The sequence below is a fragment of the Ursus americanus genome, chromosome 35, assembly GCF_024610735.1.
Source record: "Ursus americanus isolate L20-20 chromosome 35, mUrsAme1.1.p, whole genome shotgun sequence".
Taxonomy (NCBI): Eukaryota; Metazoa; Chordata; class Mammalia; order Carnivora; family Ursidae; genus Ursus; species Ursus americanus.
The window spans coordinates 15,300,219-15,307,544 of record NC_142161.1 but is presented as its reverse complement, the minus strand read 5'-3'; the positions used below and the strand labels follow the sequence as shown (position 1 = coordinate 15,307,544).

General features: G+C 39.5%; 1 non-coding gene across 1 annotated transcript; it reads right to left on the bottom strand.

Annotated features, from left to right (window-relative positions):
- Window positions 1–639: 639 nt before the first annotated feature.
- On the bottom strand, window positions 640–745 carry LOC148107119 (U6 spliceosomal RNA). The gene has a single exon (XR_015723125.1). It is a non-coding gene; the product is annotated as a U6 spliceosomal RNA (small nuclear RNA).
- Between the last annotated feature and the right edge of the window lie 6,581 nt (window positions 746–7,326).

The following is a 7,326-nucleotide window of genomic DNA, read 5'->3' as shown; positions in this document are numbered from 1 at the left end:
GTTCCTTCTAGTTTAGTCTTCACTTTTGAGATAACTTTTTTTATTTTTTATTCTTGGCTGAGTTTCTGAGTTTTTCTAACTATGATATATAATAAATACCACTTATCTGTGCAGCATCTGTTCCAAGATCCCCAGTGGATGTCTGAAACAGTACCAAACCCTACGTATACTGTATTTTTTCCTATACAAACATACCTATGAGAAAGTTTAATTTATTAATGAGGCACAATGAGAGATTAGCAGCAATGACTAATAATGAAATAGAACAGTTGTAACAATATACCGTAATGAAAGTTGTGGGAATGTGGTTTCTCTGTCTCTCAAAATATTGAGCTGTACTCCCCCTTCTTACGACGATGATGTGAGATGGTAAAATGCCTACATGATGAGATGAAGTGAGGTGAATGGTGTAGGCCTTGTGATGCAGTGTCAGCAGACTACTGACCTTCTGATGATGCGCCAGAAGGAGGGTCATCTGCTTCCCGAACGCAGGCGACTACAGGTCACTGAAACCACAGACAGCGAAACCCTGAATAAGGGAAGACTCGTGTGTTTTGTTTTTTCATGTCTTATACCATTTTCCTAGTATCTTTTAGTTATTTTGAAACAGTAGATCACAAGTTGTTTTGTTTTTTGTTTTTAAATATGGAATGCTTCGCGAATGTGTGAGTCAGCCTTGCGCGGGAGCCATGCTCGTGTCTCTGTGCACCGCTCCCGTTGTAGTTTGTGCGATGCTTAGGCTCGCTCAGGCGAGCACAGCAGATGACGGTTTTGATCTGTATCGTGGGCATGTCTTTCTGGCGTAGGAACATTGTTCTACTTCTTTTTCTCTTTTTATTATAATAATTTTGCATGGGATTTGACCTTCATACTTTTTAGTCTTTTTTATGTAAAAATGGTTTTCCTGGACATCTACACTAAGCAAGGTACAGGAAACCTCTAACATCACAGAGTTCCCTCTTTAGTTGTTTTTGTATGGGGCTCAATAATAGGGTGGCTTGTTTTCGGAGCTTTTCTTGGTTCTAGTGCCACACCCCACTTCAATCTGAACCTTCCCTTTTCTTCATCTCTGCTGTCTCTATCCTGCTCAATTTTAATTCCATTTCTTCTTTGGAAGCATTGTGACTATTCTTGGCCTTTTGTTCTTCCACAGACATTACCAAAACAAATTTGTCAGTTTCCTTGAAAAACCCTGTTAGAATTTATTTTCTGTATTTCATTTAAGTATTTAAAAATCATACATAGCTCAGGGTGCCTGGCTGGCTCAGTTGGTGGAGCCTGCAACTCTTGATCATAGGGTCCTGAGTTCAAGCCCCACGTTGGGTGTGGAGCCTACTTGAAAAAAAGAAAAGAAAAGTCAACAAAAATTATATCTCTTTCATACACTGTAGGGGTAAATACTGCTTCAAGGTACTTTTTATGTGTGTGTGTTCTGTATGTGTGTATGCATACGCATGAATGTATTAGGACGTGTATCTCTCAAAAAGCATGACAGCCACTGCCCAGACGGCGACTTCAGCCCTGATTCCCCCTGGGGCTTCCTCTTTTCGATCTGGTGTTCAGATCTAGACTAGACTAAACCACATGCTTTTATTTCTGGGCTCCATACAGATCTCTAGGCGAGAACTGCTGATAGTGGTGGTGGAGTTTGAAAGGGGCTGAGAGAAAAAATGCAGGGAGTTTCCCGCCTCCCTTACATCTCACCCCACAGGACTATTTCTTACACGTCTGCTCATGCACTCAGCTGGGAGCTGCTGCTGCATTTTTTAGGTAGCCTTCTCATCCCTTGCCAGACAGTCTAGGGGTTTATAAAATTAGACAAGAAATCAGAGAGAATAAAGAAATATTAGAAAGGTCTTCACTCTTAGGAAATCAGTTTGAAGACAAATAGTCTATATTCCTCAGCCACCAAAGTGTTGGAATTCTAACAGATAAACCTCAAAGCGCCCTCTGCTGGCAGCCGGTGTTCACCACCACTAGTCAACAGTTAATGAAATAATGCAGACTTCGTTGGTATGTATTTTTAAGGTGGTGATCACACATAGGGAGTTATATTTATATTTACTATTATGTTTTCCAACTAACCAAATGGAACTCAAGCACCATAAGTTAAAATAGCTCTAAATTATACAGAATCTACAGTTCTGTTTTGTTTTTACTACAAGTTTTCAAGTATTCAAATCTAAACACTATTTGAAGATGAAATGGACTAGTCATTTATAATTGTTGAGAATAATTGTTATGTTAAAAATAATTGTTTGGGACATTTTTATTATTAACAGGTTTCAGTATCTCTGGAATAAATATATGCTATGTGTCTGTGCTTCTAACTTTATATTTTTCCCTGGTCAAAACAAACAAACTCATAACTAATCCTCTTTCAGTCTTTATGTAAAATTTCTAACTCCCTCAAAGAGATTATCATAAGGACAAATAAAGATAAATTCTTGGATTTATAAAATTAAATTTACATTTACCACGGTTATTAGTTTATTACTATACTACAGCCTTAAAAATAAAGTTAAATAAAATTAAATGGAGGAATGAAATAACATCTTGAAAATTCAAATCATCCATTAATTTCTAAACTGATAGTTATTCATGTATTAGCGTAGTTATAGGAAGATATTTAAAATATCAACATCACTTATCTTGCTCAACAAAATTAACTACTTTATTTTTTGTATTTACACACTAATATAGACAGTACTTAACTTTTTTGTAAAAGGATTATAGAAATTTTATGGTTCCTAATATTCAAAGCTCTAATAATCCTGTGCCTATGTACTAAGGTCACTAAAACTTTGGGTATAACTCAGTGTACCAGTGATAGTGTTTACCCTCAAGAGAAGAAACTATGAAACAATGTAGTTTTAGATGTTTATATAAAAGATCAATAAGTTAATTCATATTCCAGTATGAATTAGTATTTATTAATTTGCTATTTGTAAATTTTCTGTATTAAATTACCAGTTAGGCCCTTCCTGATTAATAAGTCTAGACTTGATTAATAAGTCTAGAAAGTCTATTGATTATAAATAGATCCTTGGGGAAAAACACAACCATGCAAAATTCTATTTTAAAAATATTGAGGATAAAATCGGGAAAGTGTGGGGCAAAAAGCTTACCAACAGCGTTATAAATTTAATAGACAAATAGAAACTACCTAGTTAATGCCACATCCCTTCAGGCCACTTTGATCTATATTAAAAGTTCTAATGTTTCCTTTTGTTTAATTACATACTTTGTTTCTATAGTAACTCTAAAGCATATAATCCATTGCAATGTTCCTAAGCCTTTTACATGGTGACTTCTTTTCAGTTGGTAAACAGTAATAACAATATAATCCTTGTTTAGAACTTCATCTTCTTCCTGAAGATCCCTTAATTAGTACGCAGTAGAATTAAATGCAACTGCAGCCACACTATCCAAATTTGAATAATTAGAAGAAAAAATACAAATTCTCAACAAAGTATCTTAGTTTTCTAGGAATTTACTGCCACCTTCAGGTTTTAATCAAAATGCATTAGTACTATAGCTTTTACATTTCTAGGAGAGAGTCCCTGGTTAATGCAGTAGAAATATTAACATTATTTTCTGGTTTTGAAGGCAAAGTGCTCTCTAACTTAGATTGCAGTACAAATGTCTTTCATGAAATGTGCTTTCATTTTGTCTTATCTTTTATGATTCTCCTATAACATGTAATTGAAAATCAAAGCCTACAGTTTGTTTTATCAGTCATTATAACTATAATTACACACTGGGAGCTCCTAGAAGACTGTCCAAAATATACTTAAGGATCTTTAGGTTAAGTCTAATGAAAAACCCTTCAACAAGAAAACTGTTTTCAGTGTTCCATATATTGATGCCCTCCAGCCAAAGACCACCCTGAACTTACCTGTACTTAAACGAAGCTGGGTCTCTTGCTCATTGTAGTGAGGGAACATATACCATAGGGTACTGTGGGTGTCTGAGAAAGAAGGTATTTTAAAAAGGATTTACGGGATTGTACTGTATCAGGAGATTTTTGGTAGGGCTTCAAAAAGTGGGGGCAGTTCTGTGATTGGGCATCTTGATTAATCTTATTTATAAGACAAGAGGAATGAAATGAGGCCAAAGGTGTAATTGATAAAGAAACAGTATTCGGTCATATGAGCAATGGGGGGGGGTGTTTTTGTTGTCTGCAGACTGACCTTGTTTCTATCTATACTTAGATGAGCTTGGGAGGGAGAGAAGGTCTTGGGGTTTTTTTTGTCTCTCTTTTTTTTTTTTTTTTAAGATTTTATTTATTTATTCGACAGAGATAGAGACAGCCAGCGAGAGAGGGAACACAAGCAGGGGGAGTGGGAGAGGAAGGAGCAGGCTCATAGCAGAGGAGCCTGATGTGGGGCTCGAACCCAGAATGCCGGGATCACGCCCTGAGCCGAAGGCAGACGCTTAACTGCTGTGCCACCCAGGCGCCCCTTTTTTGTCTCTCTTGATCACAGTCACAGAGTGGCCTTGTTTGATGTTGGTGCTTTACGAGGCTGTTTATGTTCAACAGGAGAACTCCAAGGCCTAGCAGTGAGTGCCAGGCACTTCCTAGTTTTCTCTTTCTCACGTACACATTTGCAACTCGATCAATATACTTATTTTTTATTCCTTGAATTTGTGGTGAAATTACAAAATGTTATTATAATTTTTAAGATGCAAATCAACAGAATATGAAGCCCTAGTGTTCATGATAAATGTTACAAGGGTCAGAAACCCAGCTCAAAGAAGATAGCAGAAGGGGAATTTATTAGAAGACTCATGTAACATGAGCAAGATCGTGGTACAGATGGAGTGTGGGTCATCTGGAAGCAGGAAGTTTAATGCCAAGAAACTACCTGTCTGTCCTCAGTCTTTTCAGCTCCCTGTGTCATCTTTCTACACAGGGCAGGAAACTTAATTGCCTGTAGTTCTCAAACTTTGTTGTCTTTCCAGTTTCAATATGAGAGGGAGATGGATTCTGTTTCCACAGTCACAGCTTGAAAGATCCCAGCAAAGCATTCTAATTGGGGCAGCCTGAGTTACATGCCCACCTTGTCTAAACAGTTGTGACCAAGACTGGCAAACCATGGGAGCAATGGGTGCTCCCATTGGAGCCACACGGCTGGGGGAAAAGCCTTTCTTGGAAAAAGTGGAACTGCAGTGCCCTGTGGACAAAAGAATTAAGGTCCAGCAGGGAGTAAAATCATCATCACCATCAGTTCTGGGTTTTAGAAATATAATATTTGCTATAAAGAAAAGGTCGAGAAGCAAGGAGACCAATTAGGCCATCACAATCATCCCAATAAAATATACTAAAGGCTTGAATTAGGGCAGTATCTGGGACACAGGACAAAAGAGGGTGATTTCAGAAAATGTTTCAGAATTAAAATCTATAGGACTTGATAATTAGGTATGGGGAGTCAAAATATATAAATAGCCCTTACATAGGATTTGTCATGTAACAGCCGCTGTTGTAAGCACATGGCATATATTAATTCATTGAATCCTCATCACGACCCTATGGAACATTCGGTATTATTATTTTCATTTTCAGATGAGGACGTTTGGGGGCACAGCAAGGTTAGAAATGGCCCACGGTCATCCAGCTGGTAAGTGGCAGACTTCACACACACGGGGTCTTCAGAAGCTCATGAGTTTAGTCGGCTGCCACAGCCTGCCCAGGGCCCGAATTTGGGCGGATGGCAGCATGATGCAAGGGTGGGAACGGAGGAGGAATACAACTGGGGTTGGTGGAGGGATGTGAAGAAAAGACAATACTTGGTTTTGTATGTGTGAAGTTCAAAAAGTATGGCCAGCAGATAGAACTGCCCCATAGGGAACGTGTGTTACATAACTTGGGTGAGGGCGGGTTTAGATTTGGGATTGTCAGAACATACATGGTAGCTGAAGTCAATGAAGTGAGGGAGAACTGCTAAAAGGGCTTGAATGAGGGTTGTCATGCAGCCTGAAGGGAAAAAACAATTAAAAAGAAGGTGGAAGAATGACGTTGAAGATTAATTATCACCAGAATCGGTGTTGTTGGTGATAAGGAGAAATAGGCACCCTCGTATACTGTTACTGGGAGTGTAAATTGGTACAATTTGTTTGCAGGGAATTTGGCAATATCTAATAAACTATAAAAATCCCTTACCACTCGACCAAACAATTCTACTTGAAATTTGTGCTACAAATATACTCTTTCCCAAGGTCAAAATGTATGTTCAGCCTTGTTCGATAAGAGAAGAGAGAAGGAAAGATCTAAACGTTCATCAGCTCCATACCATGGAATTCCATGTGGTTATTCCATAAAATGAATACCACGCAGTCATTAAAAAGAATGAGGTGGATCTCTGGGGGCTGACAGGGAATGATCACCAAGACATGCTGTATTTAAAAAGGATCGTGGCGTCTGCGCGGTTCAGTCAGTGGAGTGTCCAACTCTTGATTTGGGCTCAGGTAGTGACCTCAGGGTCATGAGATTGGAACAGGCTCTGTGCTCAGCGTGGAGTCTGCTTATCTCTCTCTCTCAAATAAGTAAATAAATAAAATCTAAAAAAAATAAAAATTAAATTTAAAAATTAAAAAGGAAAGAGAAAGAAAAGTGCAGCAGAATACCCATACTATTCCTTTAGTGTAAATAATAGGTCCTGCTATGCCATATTTTATTTGCCTGGCAGAAAAACAACCAGTATAGGGCTAGAATCTTACAGAATCTTTTAAAGCTCAAAATGGAGGTAGAAAAAGAGACAGTCCAGAGAACCGGTTGAGTACCGGAGGCATCTTCAGGTGGAGTGGCCAGAGAAGCAGCCTCTCCTGGGGTCTCCTGCCTTGGCAGTGGTGCACAGAGAGTGGGCTCAGGCCATGACCGGTGCTGAGAGCTCCCTTGAGCAGCTGCACCGGAGGAGGGAGAGCAGAGCTCTAAAGAAAGAGGAGGGTCAGGGGCGCCTGGGTGGCACAGCGGTTGGGCGTCTGCCTTCGGCTCAGGGCGTGGTCCCGGCGATCTGGGATCGAGCCCCACATCAGGCTCCTCCGCTATGAGCCTGCTTCTTCCTCTCCCACTTCCCCTGCTTGTGTTCCCTCTCTCGCTGGCTGTCTCTATCTCTGTCGAATAAATAAATAAAATCTTTAAAAAAAAAAAGAAAGAGGAGGGTCAGTGAGCTCTCCCTCCTATATGCCTGAGGACCCCCAGCAGAACCCTTGGGCATCAGGAGGGTGCGGCTCATGTTGGTGTAGGAAAGACCCAAACCAAGTTGGCCCTTGTGCAGTGGATACTGTTATTACATATACGTGTGTGTGTGTGTGTGTGTGTGTGCG